The sequence below is a fragment of the Brienomyrus brachyistius genome, chromosome 1, assembly GCF_023856365.1.
Source record: "Brienomyrus brachyistius isolate T26 chromosome 1, BBRACH_0.4, whole genome shotgun sequence".
Taxonomy (NCBI): domain Eukaryota; kingdom Metazoa; phylum Chordata; class Actinopteri; order Osteoglossiformes; family Mormyridae; genus Brienomyrus; species Brienomyrus brachyistius.
Window position 1 is genome coordinate 41,320,235 of NC_064533.1, and position 15,197 is coordinate 41,335,431.

Genomic DNA, 15,197 nt, shown 5'->3' on the forward strand with positions numbered 1-15,197 from the left:
AACTAACCATCGTTACAACGTACAGCGCTCTCCCCGCCCACCACAACTTGTGTCGCTACATCTACCTGTATCTACCTGATCTTCGCCCGACAATGCACATTTGTCTATTGCGTTGCTTGGCGTTAAATGAGTTGCCTTGACCAATTGTTACTGGACTGCGTAGTAATGGCTTGTTAAGAGTTGTGTGCGTATTCTTTGTTTATTAAACCTTGTGAAATACCGGTCATGCCGGTAATTGTGAATTCAGAATAATAATGGAAGTATAATATAAGTATAATAATGGAAGGATTTTATGATTTAATTTGACCAATATTTCATTAATATTTTCAGGCCAAATTCCAATTTGGATGCGAATGTTTATTTTAAAAATCTGTTTTGACCAGCCGTTGTGTATTTTCATTACCGTTTATCGCCGACCGGCACTAAGTAATCGTGAGTAATTTAAGGAAAATTTCAAGGATCCAAATGAGCTTTGTCAAATTATTTAACGAGTAATAATGTGTTTGTTTGTTTTGTAGTCAATTTAAGGGTCTGTTCTATTAAAGTTTTATCATTTACATGGATATTTCGTGAGTTCTTTCATCCATCTTGCACTAAGTGGTTACAACGTTCTATGCTTATAAAGTACATGTTTTTGATATGCCGTCTTGTACGTAGTAACGAGGTTCGACTGTAGTATAACCTTGAAGTAAATGTAATTGTAGCAGAGCAAAGTATTTCCTGTGTAATCCTGGTATCACATCTAACCCCATACTGCTCATTTGTTCCCAGTGTTTCTCTTGGGCATGACTGATAATCACTTGTGTCTGAAGCTTGTCAGTCGTACCTCTTGTTCCTGCCCTCTAATTAACCAGCACAGCTGCCTTGTGTTTACTCGTCTGTTAGGCAATTGTATTAGCTTCTCTTAGTCCTGTGCTTCATGTTCAGTCATTGTCCTCTGTCTGTGTTGCTTTGCTGCCTGTTTCCCCCATGATAAACACCCGTGCGAGGGGCTACCCTACTGACATTTGGGTCGTCCTTTTGCAATGTGACCTTGCTGGTTGTATAAATGATTTTATGAATTATTGTCACATATGTAGTGTAAAGTTTATCAATTAAGATGTATAGATAGTATTTAAAAAAGCAAGGCTCAATGTTAACTGGTGTATTTTAACACTGCGGAATTTCAAGAAGCTGGTTCACTCATATCTGCCCCCCAACCCAACCACACCGCATCTGCATCACATGAACAGAAGCACTAAAAACACGGCCAAGTCCAAGACTATTCTGTGAAAACGGCACGGGGAGTGCTTTTAATGGGCCACCTACAATATACATATTGTAATAGTGGATCACTGAGCCATGTTGCCAATGATTAACCAGCAGAGACAGTTCCAGGTTCAATCAGCAGATGGCGTTTATTACACCCCTACCACTCCAACAACACGCACTCACACTGCCCACTGTGCTTCTCGCCCCGCTTACTCCTAATACACACAGTGGGTGCACACACTGATATACACAATATGTATAATGATAAACATTAAACACTATACATGACATAACACGCAGCACATTTGTAACAACACAAGCGACTACTACGAAATATGTATAAAGCTGGCATAAGTCCAACCTGCCGCGCTGCCCACCGGTAACTCCACACTGCAATATACTGAATATATGATAATTACATTATATAGGGTAAGGTTTCATTCTCTCATCTTTTTAATTTTTTTTTGGATGATTTTAGAAAAAACTCCCTTTAGTATCAAACTGTTTTGGTTTCCAGCTAAGCTACAGTAAACCCTGGCACAGTACTATAGTACTTCCACTTTATTTTCTGAGTTTCTTCAATTATTTGGAAAAATTAGTCTCCCGATTGTCCTTTCCAACTAGTGACATTGCAGAATGCCCCTTTTGTGATTTTGTCCCAGTTTTTATAAGCTTCTGCTGAATGAGCCAGCAGTCTCACCACAATCGCTACAGCATAATTGGCACATCTGGAACAATTCATTCTGGGTGGCCCTAAATAGGAGCCATGTTTTCTCAGTAAGGCACAATGTCAGCATTGAACTCTAATTGATCTACTGCTGTGTTTTGATTAAATAAAAATAACTGTGAATGTATGAAAAAGATATATGTATTTCAAAAACATTTATTTCCAAGCTTTAAGATTTTTGGTCAAGTACAGTGTCTGTGAGCATTTATTTACACACTCAGAAGTAATTATCAGATGTGACTAACTTGGTACACGTGCAGACCAGCGATGGGTATGTAAATGATTTGCTTTGCAAGTAGCTGGCGCGTCTAGTTGCCAGACACAGACAGCATTAGACAGCATTACCAGCACTTGATGGAGTTTGATAGGTGTGGCATTGTGGGTTTGCATGAGGCTGTATGGTCATCCCATGCACAGGCTGCCATTAACACCAGCACAGAGAAAGCTCTGACTGTGGACAATATATAATTAATATATATAACTTTTCAAAATTGTAGGTAAATCGTTTTATTTCATACATATGACGCTTGTTTTAACTCAACTGTGGCAAATAACAGGTGCTGACAATATAGCAATCACATCTGAAGCCAGTTAAAATGGAGAAAAGTTGACTCAACCTTTCTGTTGTGTGTGCCGCACTAAGCATGGAGAACAGAAAGATGAGCAAAGAATTGTCTGAGGACTTGAGAACAAATACTGTGGAAAAATATCAACAATCTCAAGGCTACAAGTCCATCTCCAGAGACTTTCAAGTTCCTCTGTCCACTGTGCACAACATAATCAAGAAGTTCACAACACATGGCACTGTAGCTAATATCCCTGGACATGGATGGAAAAGAAAAATTAATAAAAGACTGCAACGAAGGATAGTTTGGATGGTGGATAAACAGCTCCAATCAACTTCTAAACAGATTAAAGCTGTTCTCTAGACTCAGGGTGCAACAGTGTTAGCTCGAACTATCCATCAACATCTGAACGAAATGAGACGCTATGGCAGGAGATCCAGGAGGACCCCACTGCTGACACAGAAACAAAAAAACCAGACTGGAGTTTGCCAAAATGTACTTGAGGAAGCCAAAATCCTTCTGGGAGAACGTCTTGTGGACAGATGTGACCAAGATAGACCTTTTTGGTAAAGCTCATCATTGAACTGTTTACAGAAAACAGAATGAGGCCTATGAAGAATAGAACACAGTACCTAGAGTCAAACATGGTGGAAGTTCTAAGATGTTTTGGGAATGTTTTGCTGCCTCTGGCACTGGATGCCTTGACTGTGTACAAGGCATCATGAAATCTGAAGACTACCGAAAGATTTTGGGGTGCAATGTAGGGCCCAGTGTCAGAAAGCTGGGTCTGCATCAGAGGTCATGGGTGTTCCAGCAGGACCCTCTAAAAGCACCCAGAAATGGTTGAAGACAAAGCGCTGGAGAGTTCTGAACTGGCCAGCAATGAGTCAGGATCTAAATTCGATTGAACACTTATGGAGAGATCACAAAATTGCTGTTGGGAGGAGGCACCCTTCAAATCTGAGACACCTTGAGCAGTTTGCAAAAGAAGAGTGGTTGAAAATTTCCAATTGAGAGGTGTAACAGTCTTGTTGATGGTTATAGGAAGTGGTTGTTTTCAGTTTTTCCCAAAGGGCGTGCAACCAAATATTAAGTTGAGGGTGCCAATAATTTTGTCCGGCCCAGTTTTTGAGTTTTGTGTGAAATGATGTCAAATTTGGCTTTTTTTTCCTCTGTTTTTTGTGTTGTTCTAATGCACATAAAGGAAATAAATGTGTCTACCAAAACATTTGTAATTGTAACTATTTTCTGGGAGAAATACTGCATTTTATGGAAAAATTCCAGGCGTGGTAATAATTTCGGCCATGACTGTGTGTGTGTGTGTGTGTGTGTATGCTGATAACACAGCAGAGTCACAGTGACTCAGAGCATTCAAGTGGTGAGTGACACCTCTTTTGAACAGGGTGCTGGGGCTGTCTCTCACACATGTGTCCATGACGGAAGTTCTGTGCCAGCCAAGTGACTTCATTGAGCAGTTTCAGGGGGTTTCAGTTCATTTCTTTCCTGTGTGTCCTACACGTGGTAGACCAGCAGTGTATTGACAAGTTCAGGTTGTCTTTACTCTAGAACTTATACTATTTAGTGACAGCAGTGGACTTAGTAGAAAGAGCTACAATGAAAAATATCCCTCTGCTAAGGAATTTGGGGAAAATTTTGTGGCAGATGCTGTGGATGGCTGAATCTGACGCAGAATTTGATGTGAATAAATTAAGGATGAAAAAGGGAGGAAGGGAATGAACGATGAGTCACTCAGTTTATCTATAGGTTTTCAATAAGGGACGTATATACTGTAGACTAATGAGATGCCTGCATATTTTTTAACCATGAAAAATCAGCTGTGGGTACAAACTGTGATGAAAGACATGTGACCTATAGTGACTAAAGGGAGAATTCAGCCTGGCCCTATGTTTGAATGGACGACCACACCTTTAAATTAACCTGCAAAATAGTTAATTTTGATATATATTTTAAAAGAGCAACTGTGATATGAAAACAGTTTTAAGATGGATTTTCAATTCAATTCAATTGCAAGGATCCCCCTAAAGCATGGAGATAAATGTGATTGATGCACTGAGGATTTTTTCTGGAGCAGAAGTTCCCCACCTATAAAAGAGGGCAACCTTTCACCATGACTGACTGGATGAATTAATGTTACATTTATGCAATTTTGTAATCTTAACAGAATGATTAATTTAAACAAAGAGGGTGTGACAGTTGGATGCTGTGTACAGCTACTGTATAAAGAAACTTTAAAAACCACGGAACCATCAGCATATAATCAGGTTGAGTGAGGTGGCTGCCTGCCATTATTCTAAAACCTTGGTTTCACTTTTTGTGTGTTTACTCTGCCAGAGGACAGCCAAAGCAAATCAGTTTTCCTATTCTCATTTTCTACTAGAATAAATAGGGCTTTCTTATGTGTATGGGACTATAGGTTTTATGAAGCGAGGCTTGCCACCACTATTTTCCATCCTGTAAGTGGCAAGCAGCTTCCACCTCTATAAATTACAAAAAAAATAGTAGAAAAAAGTTTGAGGCATGGATTGTGACCTATAGCTGAGTGTACTGTACTGCAAAAATCTAGAATGTCTTAACAATAAAAGTACAATTTATCTGCCTCTCGGCAGGAAGGGAACCTGAACTAGCAGACACAACAGATATTTTCACAGTAATTTCACATCAGAATTACTTGTAACCATAATATCAGATGTCTTCCAGGGGTTAATCCTAGTTATTCTGTCACTTTTTTAAGTCTTTGCAGCAAAATAAGTGTATCTCTGTCATCTTCTGTTTTCATATTTGTCAGCTTACTTGCAGGTATTCATTTATCATCTATTATGATCAGCTATATGTTCACACAAACCGGCCCCATAGCTTCAAATGCATACTATAGCAATTGCACCACCACTAAGGACCTGGGTTGAGACTGGGCTCATTAGCCAGTTGCAACATCAAAGCCTAACAGGACAAGAGGCTTGAAGTTTAATGCAGCTTTCAACATGCTTAATTGTACTGAAAGATAATAGATAAATTGTCATGTAATACGAGTCCTTTATATGTTAAAAATTAGGTTTATTTCATATGCCCTGCCTTGGCATTTCATTTAATGCAACTGACTAACCAGTACCATCTAGTGCCATAATCTCTCACAGCAGGGGACATATATTTATGTTAGGGTAAATATCTGGAACACTTCCTCCTTCTATGTGGTGTATAGGATTCATGGGGAGACTTTGGAATTATTCTGTGACCAAGGCCATTATGGAACAAATAACTTGTTAAGCATGTTTCATCATGAAGCACAAGGGCATGTTTTTTTAAAGATCCTTTTCAACTGTGCACACCATCCAGTTGGTATCCACTTTCTGTCTTTATTTTTTATTCAGTTAAGATTCCAAGACTATATATAAATAATATTGCATTACTCACAATAAAGTATATTTGTACTGCTTAATAACAACTGACTACTTGACATGGAATAAAATGTGCTCCAATGTATGAATTTCCTCAGTATAAAATATAAAAAAACACCATGAGACTAATCTAAAAAATATTTTTTATGAGTACTGTACAGGTAGTGACAAGGTATGATTTGCATTGGACTAAACCACACAAGGCATGACAACCTATAGGGAATTTTCTGTGGGGTGAATGGCCTGAAATTTTCTTTTTTCTTTCCTTCTGCTTAATAGTCATGCATTCTATTGCTTATGATCTTCCATTTGACCATAGGTGTTCTGATGTGATAATGCCTTTGTGATTCTGAGTGTATATATGTGTGTGTGTGAACAGTTGAGCAATAGACAATATATTATACATTATAAACGTGAAAGGTTTGATTATTGCTCCTTCCTGTACAGCATGTTTTTTTCCCCTCTAAAAACCTTTCCCTCTGCTGTTACCATGGCAACAACCCACATGCAGACGTCTACATGTGCCCACGCACTAGATTCTGTATGATTAATAAAACAGCACAGTTTATTATTATTATTATTATTATTATTATTATTATTATTTATTGAAGAAATATACTATTGTCAGTATACATCCAAAACTGGTACATGGAGACTGTAATGGTTTGTCTGTTTTAGTCTAAATGCATATGCTTTATTTTCATTAAACATATACATTTTTACATGACACGCAATTTAATTACATTATGTAACTGTGCAATAAGATATGCTGTTAAAATATAAAGCATGTACCTCCATATTATGACGTATAGCCTTAGTTTCCATGGTCATATTCTTATTGGCATCATGATGGTTCAGTGTATACTGTAGGTCAGTGACGTCAGTATTCCAAGATTGGGGGCCTAATTTCTGTTATGCCTGTTCTGCTGCATGTGTGCAGCATACCTTTGTTTCCTTCCATCATTTTAGGGCACACTATTAAGGTTCACTGTTCTCTCTAAATTGCTTTTTCTGTGTGTTTGTGTGATGGCACCCTGTTAGAGTGTGTACTGCCTCATATTCCATGTTGCCATCTTGGTGTTACCCCACATTGTTTAAATGGTTTTTGGAGATTGAATGAAAGTTATTTGTACATAGCATCTGTAAATTAAACTGCCTTTCAGATTAATATATTGTACTGTAGTATCAGACATGCACATATGACAGAGCTTAAATTCCAGGTGGCCTGAGACAAGGGCTATCCTGGTACGAGAGGTACTCACTGGCCTAGGCACAAAAGGGAGGTTAGTGACTCCACACATACAAGCACACTTAAACACACACACACACAGATAACAAGATATTTAAACAAATCAAAACACAAAGGGAGAACCGGAAAACAGACCACAGGGGTTCAAAAAAAAGTACTTAAGAACAAAAACTATAAATTACAACCAACCACAAAGTAAACTAATGCTAAAAATACAACGACGAAGGCATGGGCAATATATGTGGGGACCAAGCAATGAGCATAACACTAAAAATGAAGAAACTAACACACAGCAACAACTACAAATGCACAAAGCAAAACTGAGAGTAAAACACAGCAATACAGAAACAACACAGGAATCCAAGCAATGGAAAACACAATAACCAACTGAGAACAAGGGGAAGAGCAGGAACTTAAATACTGTGCACAATCACAAGAGTATAACGAGTCATTACTAATTACGCAATTCATAGAGCAACAAGGAACAGGTGAGGGTAATTAACAGGAACTAAGGAGTTTAACCTTTGTCCTAGGTTAGCTTCCGGTTCCTATCTCTTATGGTAAACGGGTCGATGCCGTCCTGTGTCTTAAATCAGCCATAAAATACCCTCAAAACAATTATTTATCATCCAATTTGTTTCTTGCCTCTTGGTTAACTTGATAGGCTTCGTTATACATGAAAAGATTGGTTTTAATATTTTTGGTGTGGCTTTCTGGACCTTTCTTCTGACAGCACACCTCTAGTTTAAAAAAAAAAAAATATGGTAAAATAAATCTCAAGAGAATTATATAAATAAAATGAATTGGTCTTATCTTGCTTTACATGTACGGGCATGCCTCGCCTTGATTTTGTTTTATTTTGTTTAAATAGAGATTCCTGACAAAGTCAATAAGTCTTGATGCAGTACACAAATTTATATGGTGCTTTTATCCATGTTAAACTTACAAATGGGTCGGTGCCAACCCTAACACCAGAGTGGATATAATCTTGACCAGAGCGTTTATAATTTAGTGAAATTTTTTAAAAATTATATTTTGTTTAAAGAGAGGTTCCTGACAAAGTCAAAAAGCCTTGATCCAGTGCACAAATTTATGTGATGCTTTTATACATTGTAAACTTACAAATAGGTCGGTGCCGACCCTAATAGCAAGGTTAATACTTGGATCGTCAATGAAACAAAATATTACAATAAAAACAGACAGACACATGGAGAAATGACCAGAACAAAAACAAAACAAAGACCGATAGTACAATAAAATGACAAATCCGAAGCACATATATCAAAGCGAATTGTCCCATTAGAAATAATGGAAACTCAGATTATTCGTTCCACAACCCAAACATATTAATAAAAAACGATTAATGCAAAATATAAAGTAAAAATACATTAAACAAATTAACCTGCACTTTACCTCTGAAAAGAATTGTGAATGGTGTGAGGGAGACGAGAGAGAGGAAAAGAAGACTTGTAGGACGACTTTCACTATAGCAACTTTTTGTGCGACTTTAACAAGGAACCTATCCTATGACAGCTGCTTTTGCCTCCTTTCCGATTTCATGGAAATGTGGACATTGCATTATCATTAAACAGATTCATTGCCCGCACTGCTACATCTTTATTCGGTTGGTGCTTTTCTACTAAATTTTGACTATACGAGTGAGGTACTCCGACTGAGACCAAGCATGGGAGATGATTACCCACAGTCGTGCAGCAAGAGAAAGAGAGAGGAACTATCAGCTCAGTTGTGATCACGTGACACTAGGCAGACAAAGTGTATACGTAATACTCATATTGCATGACCTCGCTCGTTTATCAAGGTAAAATTTATTTAAAAAATTTGCTCGTCTTGCAAAACACTCATAAATCAAGTTACTTGCAATCCAAGATTTCACTGTATACATATTGTTGTGTTGCTTAGCTTGCTTTGTACCAATGTGCTCTACAAAATAATGCTTGAGTAATCACAGAAAAAAGCTTACTTCTGAAGGTGACAATTCCAGATGCTTTTAACAAAGTACACACACCAAGGACAGTGTATTTTTAATTGGTACAAGTGTCATGTGGTGGGGACCTGAGAAAATATATTTCATAAATGGAGAAAGCAAACAGAAAGCAACTTACATTTTTTTATTTTTAAACAGGGAAACAGATATATAGAAAAAGCAATTTCTTACAGTAAAGCAATTCAATTTATTCATGTAAACCCTAAAGCATTTTAAAAAGGACATGTTATTATGTTATTAGAATGACCTTTCGCATATTGTCAGGGTCTTTACCATCTGGCCCCTCCCTCTTTGACCTTTCCCCATTTTGCTAGTAGGCATTGCTGCCCATTCTGCCTTTCCCCCTCTCAATCTTAGGGCGCTTTTCCACTGCACCAAGTACTGTACTTTTCATACTTTCTCTTTTCCATTGACTTCCAGTACCAGTACCAAAGGTTCCAGTACCAAAAGTGCCAAACCAACTGGGGTACTTCTTTAGTACCTTGGTATTTTGGGGTAAGACTTGCTTTCGTTGTCGATTGGTTATGCGAATAGCCTGCCTCTAAACATAATACAAATGCTGCCTTGAAAACAGTTGCGAACTCAGTTGTAATAAATATTAAGATATTTTTATAGTAAAACAAAAGAAAAAGAGTTAATAAATTTCTCACAAACCCACCTTCGAATGATTTAAACAGCAAGGATGAAAATTATTACAATTGTCTCGGATAACGTATGCAGCACTCATGCAAAAGCAGCAGGGGTAAACTTTAAACTGATTTTTAAACATATATTAGAAAATCTATAAAAGAATTAATCGCAGAGCTAGCTAATGTTTTTTTTTTTTCCAATGGCATAGTAAGAGTCAGAATATTTTAGCAAAACTTTAACCCCCAGGCTATAATGTCCATATAGAACTGAAAGCAAGAAAATGCCTTATTTTAATATAGCTGACTAAAGATGTAAGAATTGGATGTGCATAACATGCGATGTTGGTATTAATATCACACGTCGTCCAGTTCTACTATAGCAATTTTTCAAATTTAGTACAAAATACTCTGCCTTGGTTGTGATGCCATTTGGCACCAGTACCAACCAACACCTTGAACTACAGTATTTTTTTTTTCTTTCTTGAATTACTAAAAGTTCAGTACCTGGTGTGGTGGAAAAATGCCCTTAGTTCCTAGTCATCCCTAGTGTGTTTTCCCTGTTCCCCAGAAAGCCACATAATTCTCTGGCTGAGCATGTGGCTGTGAAACCCTTTGGATGTGTGTTCTAGGCCAGCTTCCTCTGTTTATTTGTAATTATTGGATTTTGTTCCCAAATGTTTATTTTCTATTTTAGTTTTCTTGTTTGCATTCTGTTTTTGGGTTTTTGTTAATTGCCTATGTTGTGGTTATATATATGTTGTCTTTGTTATATTTTTTTTGGCATTTGATTCTGTTTCTTATTTTCCCTGTTGGTCTCTTGGTTCCATGATTAAGTTTATTAGACCACCGGTTTCCTGTTTCCTTATGCCTCATGATTGTTCTACCTGATTGCTCATTGTCCTGTGCTCGTTGTCCTCTGATTGGTTAATTGCTCCATATTTCACTCCTGCTTCTTCATTACCTGTATTTGCATATTGTGCATATTTTCTGGCCTTAATTTATTCCTTTAGTTGGTCGTTGTGTCAGAATGTGTGAAAGTCAAGTTATGATATGTTGTTGGTTAGTTTGGTTTTTGGCTCTAGTTCTGCTCCATGTGTTGTTCTTTTCCTTAGTTGTTTCCTTTTGATATTTTTGTAAGTTAGTGCTTGTTTCTGTACTTGATGCTTTTGACCCCATGCGGTCCTGTTATTTTGTACCTTCCCCAGTGTTCAGTTTCTTTAATAAACTCCTTTTTGTTCATGGAGCTGCAAGTGGATCGTCACCCTCATTTCTGCCTGCACCATGCTCTGTGTTTGTAATACGTATGTTTTTTGTTTCTCTGATTATGCTCTGACAGCAGTTTAACAGATTTATAAAGGCTGCCGTTCTTGTAATAATCTCTATGGGTATCTATCTGAGGTGCATCCCAGGAGAGAGCACTGGCCCACCTTTGTACAAACCACCGATCAGTTCAGTTATGTAAACTTTGATTTTCTGTCCTGGTTTTGGTTTGACATTTTTAACTCATGTGCTCAGACCAAGTTTATGCTGAATCAGTCATTGGCACAAATGTATAAACATCCACATATCTGCATTACATGGTTACTTACCTGTTCAGTAACACCACCTCGCATTTACACGATTATCAACAATTCAGAAATGAATAATTTTGCTTTGCATAATATCAGCAACCCTGGTTGAATAAATATCTAAATTAAGCATTTGTTTGGCATTAGTTGTAATATGGACAAATATCCATTTTTACAAACATGGTTTTAGGTCTACTCTTAGGCATGTTTTTAAATCATGGTCTTGCAAGATATTACTGTAAAGTTATGCACAATCAAAGCATTTAAACATACATATTAAGAAGTTGAAATTCTGTAATGCCTTTGTACTTAAGAATAGTGTCAAAAATGGCAAGAGTTAAAATAAAACCAGCAACTAATGTCACAGAAGTGTTAAAAATTATTTTGAAGTTTGTCCTAGTATAAACTTCCATTACAATAACCCCATAAAGACTTGATCACATGATTAAAAAAAAAAAAAAAAGTTACATATTAGGATGTACTGCGGAACTGGTAAAACTGCAGCTGATCTGGAAAAGTGCTTGCACTGCAATTACACTGGGAAGGGACGCCTGTTTCATTATGCACTGCATGTTAGAGACTCGGCCAAGTGATTTGATACTCCACTACATTCCCTCTTTGCTCCAGATCTTTTAAATTTCTACTCTATGATGGAAGATAAAGCACCATTTAGGAGGAAAATAATATCTATTGCCTCACTGCAGTTTATGTAAATGTAGCCTTCAGTTGGCTAATTCTGATGGATGACACAGTCTTGACATACAATGCACTTAAATGGCTCCATTGTTCCCATACGCTTCACTTATCACAACAGAAATAAACAGACATCTTTGTAACATCAGGTAACTAGATTATGCAGCTGTTGGCTTGCAAAATAATGGTTCTAAACCATTCATTTTTGCTAGTAAATTCTGCCTGCAGTATTTGATAGGGAACTGCCCATTCACTGGGATATTTCATCCAAACTTATATGAAATAACTCTTGCTTCTGCTACATTTCTCTGGGTTTACTGCTGTGTTTAAGAGTCTTGTTGATGTACAGCACCCTCCACAATTATTGGCACCTCTTGTAAAGATTTGTAGAAAAGGTTAGAAAAAAAAATCCACATTTTGGTGAAGCAGCTTCATTTTACACTGAAAAATTAAGAAAAATCCAACCTTTCATTACCATAAATTTATTAAAAGAAAAACAAATCCTTCATAAAGAAATAATCTTTAACAAAAACACATGTGCCACGATTATTGGCACCTCTGATTATAATACTTTGTACCTCACTTGTCACAGAACAGGGCGGTTCAGGCACGAGGGTGAAGCATGGCGCAGGCACAAAAGGTGGACAACCCACTCGTGACTCACAATCCAAAACAGGATTTTATTAAATGAACTAAAAACACTAGAAAAGACTAACAAAAACAAAGGACCACACAATTGGTAAAAAGTAAATGGGAATATAAGAGACTAATAACTAAAATAGGGATGGTAAGCAGACTACACATCTAACACTGAGAATCACAATAAACAAACCACTAGAAAACTGAACAGAAACAGGGCCTAAAATACTAAGGGACAATGAGACTAACACTGGACAGGTGAGGCTGATTAACAAAGACTGGGAAAACAGGGCACAAGTGAAACTAATTAACAGGAACTAAAACAGGGAAACTAAAAACTAAGCAAGAAACAGGGAAACAGAATCTAAAACTGCGGAATTAGACAGACAAAAACTGAAGCAGGGCCACATGGAACGAAACCAAAACCACATACAAAATCACCAGAAACAAGTACTAGAAAAACTAGAAAAACACTAGGGAATAAAATACAAAAACAGAGGAAGCATGATTTGAACACATGACAGAGGGGTACAGATAACCACATGCTCAACAAGTTGAGCCATGTGGCTGATAGGGAACAGCTGAAATACTACAGAGTGACAACAGGGGAAGACAGGAAAGACTGACAACTCGTGGGATGGGATGACCAATGACGCCTGCTGGCCAAACAGGGAAGGGACACAGAGTGGAACAACAGGGGCTGACCCTGACAGCACGTAGTCTTCTACTACAACATTTTATAAGGTTGGAGAATACCAAGGAGGGCATCTGAGTCCATTCCTCTTTACAGAATCTCTCCAGATCATCCAGAGTCCTAAGTCATCTCTTGTGCACTCTCCTCTTCAGCTCTGCCCACAGGTTTTCAATGAGGTTCAGGTCAAATGACTGAGATAGCCATGACAGAAGCTTGATTCTGTGGTCAGCTAACCATTTTTTGATTTGGACATGGGCTTGGGATCACTGTCAGGCTGGAAGATCCAGTGATGGCCCAGTTTTTGTTTCCTGACTGAAGCAGCCAAATTTTGATTTAAAATGTCCTGGTATTCCAGAGTCCATAATGCACTGTATGTGACCAACAACAATCTTCCTCACTTTCTCAATCTTTTTCACTTTCATCTCATCCCAACACAGATAATTATTGCAGCACCACTGTAAACAATGAAAAAGTTAATGCGCGTTGAAGGAAGGCAAGGCTGTGCTCCAAAAATAAGACTGTTGCCTATTCCAAAACCACCTGATCCAGAAAGTGCTGCAATAATTATCTGTGTTTGGATGAGATGGAAGTGAAAATCCAGCTTCTGTCATGGCGATCTCAGTCATTTGACCTGAACCTCATTGAAAACCTGTGGGCACTAGGTAAGGAGACACAAGGGGAACACCAACGGGAGGAACAAAAGAACCAGGAGGGAACACTGGAGACACAGAGAGATGAGGAGCAGACACAGGAGGCTAGAACGGAAAGGACGGGGAACAACAGGGAGCCCGAGGGAATCCCAGCAGGTGGAAGGTGGCAGCCGAGGGGAAGCCACAGCAGAGGAAAGCACAAAAGGTTCTTTTGTTCCTCCCGTTGGTGTTCCCCTTGTGTCTCCTTACCTAGTGCCTCTGTGCCTGTTTGCCTTCCCTGTAGTCTGTTAGTGGTTGTCTAGCCTGTCTAGGCTCTCGGTGCCTATTTTGTGTGTCCCATTGATGGTTTTGCTTTTGTTTTCCAGGTCCCATGTCCCCGGTCCTGTCTTGTCCGTTGCCTCCCTAGAGGGAGGGTTCTGTCATAACCTGCTCATACGATCCTTCCGTGTGCCACGCCCCCCTCATTACCTATTGTGAAATCCCAATGTGACCAGCTGTCCTGTGTTATTTCTGATTAGTCTCTTGTATTTAATTTTGCATTCAAGTGTGTATCCCCAGTCGTGTCATTAACATTCCTGTGTCCTGCATTTGGACTGATTCCAGATAAACCCTTCAATTCTGATCCATCGTCTCCCTGTTCCTGCTTCCGTGATCTGTGAACGTGACAATAATCATTGACAGTTGAATCAATATATTCAAGAAAGCCTTGGAAAAACTACAATAGTGTGTTTTTGTTTAATCAGAATATCTGTGTATATTTCCTGTATAAAAATGCAAATCACCTTATGTCAAAATAATGCAGAACAGCATGAAGTATTCAAATGTCATTACTGTTCATGAAACTAAAGAAAAATTACTTGTCATAAAAGTTAAAATAAATTAGCAACTGAAAACCTGCATATATAAAGTAAACTTTTCAAAGTTTACCATATGCTGTGATTTTGAAGTATTTTCCATTTAGAATGATTTGGGTGGTTAGTGTCCTGTTTCATTATGCACTGGAGCTAGGTACAGATTACTGAATTTTCATTTAATATATGTAGGAATTATTAGCTGAGGTAAATTTTAATATCTTCACCAATATGTTTTGAAATTAACTAACTTAATGTGTAC